A 15177-nucleotide genomic window follows, 5' to 3' on the forward strand; every position below is an offset into this window, starting at 1 on the left:
TCCATCAGTAATGGTAACCTTCGCGCCGAGTTAGCGTGTGGCGCGGAAGCGCATTTTGTGCCTAATCGGAGTGGAATTCTCTGCTATCTCAATCGCATCTGGATTCCCTTTGATGAGAATCTTCGCGCTGATATCCTGAGTGAAGCGCATAAATCTCGGTATTCTATTCATCCCGGCGCTGATAAGATGTACAAGGATTTGCGCATTACTTATTGGTGGCCCGGTATGAAAAAGGATATTGCTGTGTTCGTAGCTAAATGTCTGACTTGTTCTAAAGTGAAAGCTGAACACCAACGCCCATCTGGTTTGCTCGAACAACCAGAAATTCCTACGTGGAAATGGGAAGGTATAGCGATGGACTTTATTACCAAGTTACCTTTGACAGCAAGTAAACATGATAGCATTTGGGTAATAGTGGATCGTTTGACTAAGTCTGCTCACTTCCTGCCCATTCGTGAAAACTACCGTGTTGAGCAACTCGCGCAGCTTTATGTCAAGGAAATTGTCTGCCGCCATGGTACTCCTTTGAGCATCATATCCGATCGCGATGGCCGTTTTATATCTCGCTTTTGGAAATCTCTCCAATCTGCGCTAGGAACTCGCTTGGACATGAGTACGGCATATCATCCCCAGACTGACGGTCAGTCTGAGCGAACTATTCAGACTCTTGGGGATATGCTCCGATCTTGTGTTCTTGATTTTGGAGGTAATTGGGATTCACACCTGCCTTTGATTGAGTTCTCTTATAATAACAGCTATCATTCCAGTATCGGTATGGCCCCATTTGAAGCACTTTACGGTCGTAAGTGCCGCTCCCCGATCTGCTGGAGCGAAGTGGGTGAAACTCAAATCACAGGACCCGAACTTGTTCAAGAGACAACCGATAAAATCGCCAAGATCCGTGATCATCTGCTGACTGCCAGAAGCCGACAGAAGAGTTACGCAGATCGTAGACGGAAGCCTCTCGAATTTCAAGTTGGTGATCTTGTTCTCCTCAAAGTGTCGCCCTGGAAGGGTGTTGTCCGCTTTGGGAAGAAGGGTAAGCTTGCTCCTCGTTATGTTGGTCCATTCAAGATTCTCACGCGTGTGGGAAAAGTTGCCTACAGACTTGACCTGCCGCCCGCGCTCAGTAATGTGCATCCAACGTTCCATGTATCCAATCTCAAGAAGTGTTTAGCTGACGAGAACCTTCACATTCCACTTGATGAAGTTCAAGTTGATGAAACTATGCATTTCGTTGAGAAGCCTGTTGAGATTATGGATCGCGAGGTTAAGCAAACCAAGCGCAGTCGTATCCCTATCGTGAAAGTTCGCTGGGAGTCCAAGCGCGGAGCCGAGTTTACATGGGAAAGGGAAGATCAAATGAAGATCAAGTACCCGCACCTGTTCTCTGCGCAACCTACTTCGAGATAAATTTCGGGACGAAATTTCTTAAAGTAGGGGAGACTGTGACATCTGACCCGATCCGACCCGACCCAGGTACCCGTTTCCCTTATCCGATCTCTTTCTTTTATGATTTAATATTTATTTATACTTATATTTTACTTTTAATAATAATATATAATTTTCCTTCCCGCCTCTTTCTCTCTCTTTCTTTCCGCCGTCCCGTCCCTCTTCTTCTCTCTCTCCGCCTTCTTTTCCCTCTTGTCGCCGTCCCGCCCTTAAGCCTTGTTTCCCTCTTTTTCTTCTAACTCTTTGCTTGTCCTTTGTTCCTTCCCGCCTAAGGTTGTCTGCGCAGCTCCACGCGCCAGACCCCTTACAAGGAATCCTGGGTGAAGACCACCTGTTTCAGCGATACGCGAGACGAACTCTTCTCGCAGCGCGCTAAGAATTGTAATTCTTCTCGCAGCGCGCTAAGAACGGTAGTTCTTCCCGCGACGCGCTAAGGGTTTGTAGTTCTTCTCGCAGCGCGCTAAGAATCGTAGTTCATCCCTCGACGCGCGAAGAATTATAGTTCTTCCCGCGGCGCGCTAGAAATTTTAGTTCCTCCCGCGGGGCGCTAAGAAATGTGATTCTTCCCGCGGCGCGCTTAGAAATGTAGTTCTTTCCGCGACGCGTTAAGGTTAGTTCTGTCTGCCTTCGCGCTCGCGCTCTCTTGACCTTCTGTGTCTGCCTTCGCGCCTTAGCCTTCTCGCGCTCAACCCTTTGAGTTTTCTTCTGTTTAATCTAGCCATTTGCTTTTGTGTTGTCTTATCTTTTGAGCTGTTGACCTAATCTGCTTTATGTCTGAAAAGTTACTTTCGGCGCAGCATGCGCACCAACCCCATTGGTTGACAGATAAAGTGACTGACATAATCTTTTGAGAATCTGCTTTTGCCATGCTTGACCAGTACCTTTTTCTGACCGCCCATGCCTTTTTACTGTTCCCTGACAGCTTTATCTTGCCTCTGCAGCTGCCATATCTTTCCATATCTTTTGCTTTTGGAATCTTTTACTTTTTGAGATCTTTTCCCCTTTTTCCGGATTTATGTCTCCTAGGGTTTTCCTATAAATAATAATAATATTTTCATAACACATCACACACAAACACTTAATCTCTCCTGTTCTCTTGCGCCTCCCTCTCTCTGCCGCCTCCCTCTCTGCCTCCGTCTTCCTCCCTGTTCTACCCTGCTTTTCCGGTAATATATATTATATATAATAATTTACTTATTAACTATGCTAACTTATAATCAAGACTTAAAACAGATCATTAAAACAACAATCTTATTTATAGGTTAACTTGTGCTTGTTTAAAGTTGGTTCTTGCTTTATCTTACACCGCACCGATTATCAAGTGAGTAATCTCGTACCTAATCCCTTTTTGCTTTTAATGTTTTGGGATGTTCATGTGTTCATACAAACTTAGTCTTAAACTTGTTTATGAACTTTAGTCGCGCAGTATCCCATGTGTTGAGGACGTAGACTTGGCTGTTTATTTGTATGTGTGGATCATTAACCGTCTTGTCGGTCTATTCCGCAGTTTTCATGGTACCATTAGATGAACACGGGAGAACTATCGTTTATGATTTTCTCTTTTGTTTACACATGCACAGTTTGTTTTGTTTGTGAGCTCAATTGTGAGCACTGGCAGTCTTATGAATCTTAGAGTTGGTCCCGATCAGATTACACCCTTGTTGAAAACCAGACATACACATGTTGCGCGCAGATTTATTGTTATCTATGTATTGTATTAAACTTGATTTCTCACCAACACGCAAGTGTTTGACGTTTATTTTAACACATGTTCAGGTTTGCTGTAGCTGTTCTGAAGCTTGTGGACACGTAGGACGTTTTTACTTTTGGACCTAGATTAAAATGTATCAAGACAAGTTTTTACTGTTCGAATATTATGATTTATAATATATTGATTTATGATGATTTATGTTATCTTGTGTTTACTTTGCGCGTGCGCGAATAAATGTATTTATTAAATATTGACACCCAATAGTGTCACGAGTAATGAAACAATATGTGGCGCCCCGATGTATAATCCGCCTTTGGTCGGGGTGTTACAGATTAGTCAAGGGCGGTCAAAAGTCGGGCTAGGTTTCTCTAAACTTCTGTTAAAACTCGATTAAAAGTCGAGCTATGATTCTCTAAAAGTCGGTTTAAACTCGATTAAAAGTCGGGCTAGGATTCTCTAAAAGTTGGTTAAAGCTCGATTAAAAATCGGTCAAAAGTGGGGCTAGGATTATCTAAAAGTTGGTTAAAAGTCCTGGTTAGGCTACCTTTTTGACAGGAATTATGCTTATTTTAACACACATACGCACACACACACAATTATATATATATATATATATATATATATAATATCCAAATATTAATTTTGTTTATAATTATCATATCCAAGTACTCTACTTGTACTCCCTAAATACTCCGACTGCTCCCAACTTCCCAGCCGGCCATGTTAGGCAACTTGTTTTGTTGATCAAAGTTGATACAAAATCACTTGTCTTGCTAAAGAGCAACTTGTTTCTCACAGGGCTATAAAACAAAACAAAGAAGAAATCAAGGGTACAAAGCATAAAAGTGCCTCGTCAGCAAATAAACAAGAATCAAAAAGACCAAATAAACCAGCCACATACACAACTTGTGGCTCTCATTTCTTTTACCCTTGCCTACGTGGCAGTCCGATCAAAACCAAACAAAGCCCACTCGTCAGCCCAAAGATCCGGTCCGGTGTTAACACTAGATCTGTACTGTACAGTACAGTACAACCATTTTATCCATCCGTCCATTCGACCAATCTCAACCGTCCGATCTGGCCGGACATGTCGGAGGTTAAGGATCCGGCTATTAAGCTCTTCGGCAAGACCATTCAGCTGCCCGACGACCGGCCGGGGTGTTCCGGTTCGGAGGAGGATGAGGATGAAGGTGAACCGGAGGTTAATGATGTTAATAATAATATTATTATTAATAATAATAAGAAGGTGATTGATTGATTGGTTATTATGGATCTTGTGGTTAATTTGATTGATTGATTGAGTTGATTGGTTATGGATCTTGTTTATACGAATCCTTTGATTGTTGTTTTTCGGTTCGGAACCGAAACTGAAAATGAAGTCATCGGTTAATCTATTTTTATTGACCAATTGGGTTTCGGTTAAGCGGTTGACGGTTCGGGTTATTCGGTTAGTTTGTCGGGTTATGGTTTTCGGTTCGGTTAGGTTAGTAACTTAAACCTTCCTTGGGTGCTTAGAAATACGTGAAATGGAGGTATAAATACATGAAACTGAAGTCATTGGTTTATCTATTTTATTTAACACTCGGTTTTTGGTTAATCGGTTCGTTTTATTTGGTTAGTTTGTCGGTTTGTTTCGGTTATTATCGTCAACCGAAACTGAAGTCATCGGATATAGTCTATTTTTATTTAACACTTGGTTTTTGGTTAAACGGTTCAGTTTATTTGGTTAGTTTCCGGTTTACGGTTTGGTTCGGTTGGGTTATTAGAGTTAACCGAAACTGAAGTCATCGGATAATCTATTTTTATTGAACAATTGGTTTTTGGTTAAGTCGTTCAGGTTATTTGGTTAGTTTGTCGGTTTTCGGCTTGGTTCAGTTGGGTTATTAGCGTCAACCGAAACTGAAGTCATCGGTTAATTGGTTCTGGTTATTCGGTTAGTTTGTTGGTTTTTGGTATTTGGTTTGGTTTGGTTATTAACCAAAACCTTCCTTGCGTTAATTTTTTTGGCTTAGAAATACGTTAAATGAAGGTATAGATACATGAAACGGAAGTCATTGGTTTATCTATTTTATTAGCCAATCGGTTTTTGGTTAATCGGTTCGGTTTACTTGGTTAGTTTGTCGGTTTTTGGTTTGGTTCCGTCCGGTTATTAGCGTCAACCGAAACTGAAGTCGGATAATCTATTTTTATTTAACACTCGGTTTTTGGTTAATCGGTTCGTTAAATTTGGTTAGTTTGTTGGTTTTTGGTTTGGTTCAGTTGGGTTATTAGCGTTAACTGAAACTGAAATCATCGATTAATCTTTTTATATTGACCAATTGGTTTTTGGTTAAGTCGTTCGGGCTATTCGGTTAGTTTGTCGGGTTATGGTTTTCGGTTCGGTTAGGTTAGGCTAGTAACCAAAACATTCCCTGGGTTAATATTTTTTGCTTAGCAATATGTGAAATGGATGTATAAATACATGAAACCAAAGTCATTGGTTTATCTATTTTATTTAACACTCAGTTTTTGGTTAATCGGTTCGGTTTATTTAGTTAGTTTGTCGGTTTTTGGTTTTCTGTTTGGTTAGCGAGGTTATCGGTTAATTTATTTTTATTGACCAATTGATTTTCGGTTTATTCGGTTAGTTGCCAATTTTTGGTTTCAGTTTTAGTAACCAAAACCTTTCCTGGGTTAAAAGTTTTTGCTTAGAAATACATGAAATGAAGTTATAAATACATGAAACCGAAATCATCGGTTAATCTATTCTATTAAGTGATCAGTTTTCGGTTAATCGGTTTGGTTTATTTGGTTAATTTGTCAGTTTTCAGTTTGGTTCAGTTAATAACCAAAGCCAAACTTGGGCTAAAATTTTTGCTTAGAAATGCATGAAAAGACGGTATAAATACATGAAATACAGGTATAAATGCTAGAAATATATGAACGGTTTGCTTCGGTTCGGTTTGGTTAGTTTCAGTTAACCGAGCATACAAATGGAATCATAATCGATCTTCGGTTATTTCGGTTTTTGGTTAATTTCTGTTTGTTTTCGTTGGTCTTCTGTTTGGTTTCGGTTAACAGTTCGGTTTTGTCGGTCTTTGGTTAACGGTTTGGTTATTGGTCACCTCTAGTAGAGAAACCAGCTCATTTAATTTTAGGATAATATTGGTAGTTTTCTGTTGTCAATATATGATTGTGTGTGTGAGGTCTTATAAGTCCAAAGATAACATTTTTAATTAAAACTTTTGATTAATGTAATTGCAGGATCAATCTGAAGAGAAACTCATTGATAAAGAAGATGAAAGAACCAAATCTACAGTTTCTGAAGACGTTACAGAGACAAACGCGTCTTCAACACTAAACGAAAACCGTACAACACTTTCAGCTGAAACCGAGTCCGCAACTGCAACTGCAACTGCAACTGCAACTGCAAAAGTGTCAAAATCAGAGGAAGAACAAACCGAGCAGGAAAAAACCTTAAAAAAACCCGACAAAATACTCCCGTGTCCTCGATGCAACAGTATGGACACGAAATTCTGTTACTACAACAATTACAACGTTAACCAGCCTCGTCACTTTTGCAAGAACTGTCAAAGATACTGGACAGCTGGCGGGACAATGCGAAACGTTCCTGTCGGTGCAGGCCGCCGCAAGAATAAAACCGCAGCCTCTCAGTACCGCCAAATAACCGTCACGGAAACCGGTCCCACTGATCTGAACAACACGGTTCTTAAACCCAATGGCACGGTCCTTATATTCGGGTCAGACACACCATTATGCGAGTCAATGGCTTCGGTTTTGAAAATTGCAGATAAAACGAGACAGGACAGCTTTCGTAAACCCAATGATATAATAATCCCGGGTTCTTCAAGTAATGATGATAATTCAAACCACTCATCACCGACCGATATGCAAAGCTGCCAAGCGTTCTCGCCTCCAGTCCCCTGTTTTCCCGGTGCAGCACCGTGGCCGTACCCGTGGGCCCCACAAATGGGGCCTGCATTTGTCCCACCGGGCTTTCCTATGCCGTTTTACCCTGCACCGCCTTACTGGGGTTGTGCTATGCCCGTACCTGTACCTGGGCCGGGCCCGTGGAACGTGCAGTGGGTTCCTCCTCCGGCTAATTTCCATCCCGCCCCTGCAGTTGCGTACACCGCTTCTCCTTCGAGCCCGATATCCCCGACTCTAGGGAAACACTCACGGGCCGAGAACGGTGAGGATGAAATAATAAAAGAAAACGAAGCAGAAAAGAGTCTTTGGGTCTCCGAAAACATTAAGAATTGACGACCCAGAAGAGGCTGCAAAAAGCTCGATTTGGGCTACATTGGGGATCAAAAACGATAGAACCGTTGGGACGAACGGGGGCGGGATGTTTAAGGCGTTTGAATCCAAAAGTGAAGAAAAAAGTCCCATTAAAGAAGCGGCATCACCTGCACTTCAAGCTAACCCTGCAGCATTATCAAGGTCTCTTAACTTCCAAGAGAGTTCATAAGCGGTTGATTTCGGATGAGTTTGTGGTAATGGAAACCGCAAAGGGGATGCGAAAATGGAAGCAAGGTAAGTTGATTCCATCCTTTGTAGTTTCCATTGTTACAAAGAGGTGTGTAATTTGGATTTTAAAGTGATTTTGAGTCTAGTGTACATATGTGGTTATATGTGAAATAGTGAAGAAGGTAGGACAGATGGAGTGTGTGCAGTGGAATAAGTTTAGATACCAAACTTTAATCTTTAATCTTATTTTGGCCATGGAATGTGTTTCTTGCTAATTTCTTGCTAATCTTTAGGGTTTTGTTGTATGTGAAGTAATTGAGAACATTCTTCCTATTGTATTATATAGGAGTTGTATGGGTCGGGTTGTGTTTTGTTTTGGATCAGTAAAATCTCACTCGTAGTAAAAGCTACTGGTAGGGTTTGAGGAGGATAAAAACATGGCAAACCTTTTATTTATACGACGGGATAGAGAGGCGCAAGAAAGGGTATGAGACCCCTTGATAGCACTTATAAGTTCCAAGGTTGTAAAAGTCGCTAGGCGGACCCTAGGCGGTCGACTAGGGAGTTGGGTGTACTCGGGGAGTACTCGGACATGGTAAATATAAAGAAATATAATTTTTGGATATTATATATATGTCAAATATTATTAGTTTACTAATGTTTATAACAAAATATGTGAATATATCAAAATAAAAGAAATATATTGTTGAATAATATATTATTCTAAAAATTGATTAATTAAAAAAAATGATATTTGTTTATTAATATTATAGAAATACGAATTATGTTTTGTTTTTTAAGTCAAAACCGGCTCAAGTTCACTAACTAGATGTGATTATGGCTGAGGTTGACTACTTTTTATCGATTCTTAGTAACTAAGTGAAGGTTAAGAAACTCCCCTAGGTGATATACCTTTTTAGCGAGTACTCGGAAATACTTGATCTTGTAAACTTACTTTTACAACATAGATAAGTTCCCTTAAAAAGTCCCTACACCAAGAACCTGCTCAATAATCGATAAGATAGGCTTGTACCTCGACACTAAAAGAAACATTTTTTCTTTACCACAAGATTTTAATTTTACTTCATAGCATATTCTTATCAACTTTATTTATACAAAATTGAAAAATAGATGAAGTTAAACAATGTTTTAAGTTTTGATGATTGTAGTTAGACGGACATTTAACTTTTGGGTTTCACCGCTTGACCGAGATGTCCTCTAAGAGTTCGAGAGTCCAAATTCTGCAAGATGCATTTATAAGTGGTTAATAGAAGTAGATTAAAGGAAGTGAAAAAAACATTTATAAATAACAATAACAACCTAGGCTATAACATTTATAAATATCAAAACACTCAGAGTTTGTTTGGTATGAGGTAATAGAATGGACGAAGGAATGGAATGAACATGGTAATGGAATGAACAAAGTAATTAATGGAATGATTTATTACCATTCCAATGAGATGTTTGGTTACCACATGAGAATTAAATTAATGATGACTTTGTGTTTTTTGGTAGGTAGGAAAAAAAAGAAAAATAAAATTAAAATGGTAGTGAGTGGCAGCAGTGGTGGGAGGTAGGTGGCAGTCGTGACATTGGTGGGCGGTGATGGTAGTTGGTGGTGGTGGGCGGTGGTGGGTGTCACACCCCGACCAATGAAGGCGGAAACGTCGAGGCGCGACATGATTGCTCATTGCACAATGACACTGTAAAGTTAGAATATTTAAACAACTCATTTAAATCCATATCATCATAAATAACACAACAATTGTTCATACAAAATGCCAAATAGACAGATAAACAAATAACTTGTTCTTTTATTTTCTAATATCCTAAAGCCAAGATAATAAGTTTCTTCAAGTAATCCAATCAAGCTAACATCAAACCTGTAACATTGCATAAAATAGAGTTTGTCAACACGAAGGTTGGTGAGCAATTTTCATAGTTTTGGACAATAAGTATATAGTATGAAATCCACAACTAGTATATGAAAACAATAAATAATAGCAACAATTTAGATAAATGAAACCGTCAATAAGAATACATTGACGACAATAATGAAACCGTCAATAAGAATACATTGACGACACCTTTCTATATGGGGATACCATATATACTCGGAATTAACGTATGATCATACTTTGATGAGGCTACCCGCCTTAGCATTCAAGAGGCTACCCGCCTTAGCATTCAAGAATTTGCACATTATCATGTAAAGCATATAACACCAAATCGAGCATTTATTTAAGTAAACATATACAATACGTGTTGTGGTTTAAGACTCAAGTATAAATCATTTGAATTTGAATAAGTATGCAATGCCACCCCCAAAACGAAAGATGGAAAACGGGGGATGAAAAAATACTCACATTAACAAGTAACTTGAAAGATAGTGTCGTGAATGATCGGAGAGATCGGTTTAACGAGCAAGACCTATATTAAACGGGTCTTGTGTTAGTAGGTAGTCTTGGAAGGGTTTAAAATAAAATACATGACAAATAAAGTAAATAAATAAAGTTTAGGATTTAAAATGTAAATATTTGAGAAATTAAAAAAAAAACGAGTTTTGTAAAATAAGTTTACTCAAAACCGGGTCTCGGTATTCTATTCATTAGTTTTTTTCTTTTTCTTTTTACTCAACCTATGTTAAGTAATAATGTGGGTTAAAATGCGATATTGCAAAACCTTTGGTTATAAGAATACCAAAACGAGGTTTAAACGAGTGTTCGGGTTTGTCGGTTCGAGACTTGATAATTGACCAAGCTCACAGTTAACTTCCCAAAATAATAAATGTTATGAGATAACTCAATAAAATCAAAATAGACTTAACCAAGTATGTAGTTCTATTGTGAAGAACCTTAACGTTCGTTAAGCGAGTATACGACCTTATCGGTTCGAACTTGTTATAAGATCAAGTTGGTTACCGACATGCCAAGTATGTTTAGAAATTAACTAAAATTGATTTAAAATATAATCTTGAAGAAAAATATGAGTTTTGGTGGCTAAAAACACACTTGTGTCTTAAGCGAGTGAACTCGGTTTAGTTCGGTTTTTGGTTCGGTCCTTGACTCGGAATAAGACCGAGGATGGTTACCACATACCCAATTACCATGGAACTTGTAAAATAACTTATAAATAATAATACTCAAGTTTTACATTCAAAAAGTTAACAATAAAGCTTTTAAACAAAAGTTCGGTTTTTTGGTTCGGTTCTTGACTCGGAATAAGACCGAGGATGGTTACCACATACCCAATTACCATGGAACTTGTAAAATAACTTATAAATAATCATACTCAAGTTTTGCATTCAAAAAGTTAACAATAATGCTTTTAAACAAAAGTTCGGTTTTTGGTTCGGTTCTCAACTCGGGATGAAACCGAGGCTAGTCACCACATACCCAATACCATGGAACTTGACAAATATGAAAAATAAACTAAAATATGTAGAATTTAAGCAAGTATAACAAGTTATATGGTTAGATTTGTTAAATATATAAACAAGGACTACAAAGTCCTCCATGTAACCTTGCCTTACTAGTCCGACATTTCAACCGGCCGAGACCGGAGAAATGAAAGACCGAAGGTAAACAAAGAGTGTATATTATATATATGTTGTAACATCAAGCTTTAAGTATTGAGAAGTTAGTTAAAATGAAAGATTAGCTTATGAAGAACAACCTTAGAATTTAAGAATTTGAGAGAGAAATGAAGAAATGAGCAAGCACAAATGAAGAAGATGGGTGTGTATATATAGGGTAAGTTGAATGGGTCTTTCATAAAGGGTGTTTCATGAAAATGGGTTGGTTATAGACCCAAGAAAGCACAAACTACAAATGGGTCCTTCAAGTCTCCATTTTGGTAGTTTTAGTCCCTGGAGTTCGTTTTGAGCGTTTTCGGGGAATTTTAAGAACCGAAAAGGGTGTTTTTTTTATCCAACAACTATAAAACAAATATTTAACATACAATTCATCATTTCGATAATATCGAAAGGTTCGGGATACAAAACGGGTCGGGTTTACATTAAGAATACAGGTATAAAATAACCCGAAATTGACAAATGTCACAGTGGGTGACGGGAGATAATGGTAGTTGGAGGTGGGTGGTGGTGGTTTAGGGGGTGGGTGGTGGCGGTAACGGTGGAGGTGGCAGGCGGTGTGACAGTCGCGATGGTGGGCGACAGTGGTGGGTAGCGGTGACGATGGGTAGTGGGTGGTGGTGGTGAGTGGCGAGGGTAACGGTTGATGGTGGCGGCTGGCGGGTGGCGGTGGTGGGCGGCTGGCACTGATGGCGATGGTTGGTGGCGGTAACGGCGGCGGTGGACGACAATGGTGGTTGTTGGTGGCGGTGGTGGTTGGTGGTAGTGGTGGTGGGTGTTGATGGTGGTGGAAGGGTGGTGAAGGTGATGTAGGGTGAAAGAGGGAATGGAATGGAAAAAAAACATGGGGTATGGATGGAATGAAATTGGGGTGTTTTAGAAGGAATGGAATGGACTAGGTAATGAGTCATTCCGTTCCTTTGGTCAACCAAACACACTTTTCTCCATTCCCTCACAATGGATCATTCCATTCCGCCCTCCATTCCTGCGTACCAAACGCTACCTCAGTAAAAATCACTAGTTACTAGTCGGATGGTGGGGTGAAGACTAGCGATTAATCGGATCAAACTTTAATGTATAATTTTCAATATTATATAATACAGACACACATTTTTATATGTAATTTTTAGTTTTATGCATACATAAACACATTTCGGCCGGAAATTGGCCTGAGTCTCGTCGGAAATCGCTGGTTATTTAAGCTATATCGCAGGAAACCACTGATTTTGGTCCGAATCGCGTCGGAAACCGCTGATTTTGGTCAGAATTTCGCCAGAAACCTTCGATTTTGGGCGGATTTGACCATTGACCGATTAATTGGCCGATTAACCCAAAATTAATTAGTAAAGTGGGGACAAGCGATTAGTCGAAAATTAATCAATGTCTAGTCGGGATTTTTGCAATACTGAAAACACATCATAATTTTAACCCATAACCCATAACCCATAAGTTTACATCTCAAAAAAAAAATTCCAAAAGGAATGATACACTAATCTTAGAAAATAAAACAATAAACAACTTGTAACAGCAAGAACATCAACACAAAGTGTTCTCCATAAACTTCACAAACTCACTAAAATCGATCCTCCCATCGGCGTTCTCATCAAACGCTCCGATCATCTTCCTACACTCTTCCAAACCCGCACTTTCCTTAAACCCCAAAACACGAATCACCCTTTGCAACTCCCCCGCATCAATAAACCCGTCTTTATTCTCATCAAACACATCAAAAGCATCTTTCACCTCATCCAATCTCGGCTCTTCCGCTTCAAAAACACCAAAACCATACGTAGAACTCAACACCTCTGGCAGCTTTTCACTCCCAGGGTGGGAAAATACACCTAAATCCGCCATCAGCACCTCCACCTCATCTCCACGTAGACTGTCGTCATCGACCACAGTCCCGTTGGAGAACGAAAGATATGAGTTTAATAACTTGTTATCGCGATGCGTGGAGCATTTGGATGTTGAGAAAAGTTTCATGACTTGCATGAAGAAGTATTGGATTAATCCAACTATCATGAAACTCATGGTTAGTTAAAAGTAAAACTTAAAAGATATAATAATAATAATAATAATAATATCTTTTATGAGACAAGTGGAGTTAGGTTAATTAGTAAGCTAGGAAGATTTGTGTGTGTGTTTGAATACATGAAGACTAGGATCTATGTATGTGTTTATATAGGATTGTGTGCATGTTTGAATGTTGAAGATCTTGTCTTCAAACGTTGGAAAATGTTATTAAGAATAATATGCCGGCTTTCGTGGAAGGTGTTTAGTATGTCGTGGAATATGGAGTTTGGTGTCGTATTAGGAAAGTGGAGTGTGGTGCACTTACTTTGAACTTTCGTTTTCTTTTTTTTTCCCTAAGTCTTAACTTTTTGGTAAACGGTTCAAACTTCAAAGGAGTGAGATTGACGTTTATGTTAATTGACTAAAGAAAACCATTAAATGATTGTAAATCAAAAGATGGTGAGTACACACTCGTACCAACTATTCTTGTTTAATAAATAATAATATGACTTATTTAAAAACAAAGAGAAGGAAGAATAAACATAAATACGAGTTTGGAGATGTTAAATATGCATTCGTTATAACTATATATTTGTTTCATGCATAAAAAACCGAGAGTTTATGGGGTTGGTTTAGTGGCGGACCCAATATTTCTTACAATGGGATTCCCTTATTTTTAGTGACGAAGTTTGGACTAAGATACCGGGGGCCGGACCTCAAAATGTATATAAAAATTCACAAATGATGGGGGGGCGGACTCAAAATTTCGGGCGAAAACGCCTAAATTTACACTACGCATAAAAAATTTCGGGCGAAAACGGGTAAATTTACACTACTACCGTACTACGCGAAAAAACCGGGGGGGGGGGGGGGGGGACCGGGGCCACCCCCGCCCAAGTAAAGCTTCGCCAGCGCTTATTTCGGTATACATTTTTCACTACCCAACGTTATAATTTTTGGAGCAGTCGTTATTCCGGTCGGCTGGCACGAGTATTGTTTAAAGAATATAGGGACTCAAACTTTTTTTTCTAACTTTCCTTAAATTGTTTGTTACTTGGATATGAGATTTCTATAACTTTATATTTGAAGAATTGCTTTTAAACCAAATAATACCTTAAGTTTAAATTAGAATTAATAAAAAACACAGAAAAAAATTGTTTTAAACCAAATAATACTCTAAATTTTAATTAGAATTTAGAAATACTCAATAAAAATATAGAAAAACGGAAAAAGATTTGCTTTTAAACCATATAAAACACTATGTTTCAATTAAAAATTAGAAAAACAAAATAAAAAAATGTTGGTGAGGTTTGAACTTGAGACATTTGTGTTTAAAGAAAAATGATATGTCATTACACTAGAGATAACTTTGATATAGTGGGTCCACCTAAATATTTTTATGGGATTCTTAAAAAATTAGCCCATCGTCTCTGCTATATTCTTAAAAAAGATTGATGTCCCGGGACCCCTATTCCCAGTAAGGTGGGTCCGCCCCTGGTTGCGCCCATGCACCCAAAAATTTGACACAAACTTGAACACAACTTAAATCCGAAAATCGTGTAAGACACATGTGCCCGAATACGACCCGCATATTCACAGGTGGACCCAAACACAACCTATTTGACCCAAAAGTTATTTTTATTTTTATATTTTCTGTTTTCACATGTTAATAATTTAATTTATATCTTTACAACAAAAATACAAATTTATATAACACAATTTACTTCCTACTTGTGTTACCCATGTTCGAAGGCAAAGGGGTTTTTTTTTCATCTTTTTCTTTAAAAAAGAAAAAGAAATAAAATAAAAAAGTTTGTTTAGTTGTTTATTTCAATCACTTTTAACAATTTGAATTATGCTATCAGGTTTATCAATTTGATTAAATTTAATAAAAGTAGTAATTGATTTTGATTAAAGGGTCGTTCCAAGACTATTTTTA

At 38.5% G+C, this 15177-nt stretch overlaps 2 pseudogenes; one reads left to right on the forward strand and one right to left on the reverse strand.

Moving 5' to 3' along the window:
- Positions 1 to 4221: 4221 nt before the first annotated feature.
- On the forward strand, positions 4222 to 7634 carry LOC143628763 (cyclic dof factor 1-like; annotated as a pseudogene).
- A 5127-nt stretch (positions 7635 to 12761) lies between these two features.
- Positions 12762 to 13256, reverse strand: LOC143628691 (putative calcium-binding protein CML46 pseudogene; annotated as a pseudogene).
- Positions 13257 to 15177: the final 1921 nt, after the last annotated feature.

Source organism: Bidens hawaiensis, unplaced genomic scaffold, assembly GCF_021521415.1.
Source record: "Bidens hawaiensis isolate Kalapana, Puna unplaced genomic scaffold, B.hawaiensis_p1.1 tig00005061_1, whole genome shotgun sequence".
NCBI lineage: Eukaryota > Viridiplantae > Streptophyta > Magnoliopsida > Asterales > Asteraceae > Bidens > Bidens hawaiensis.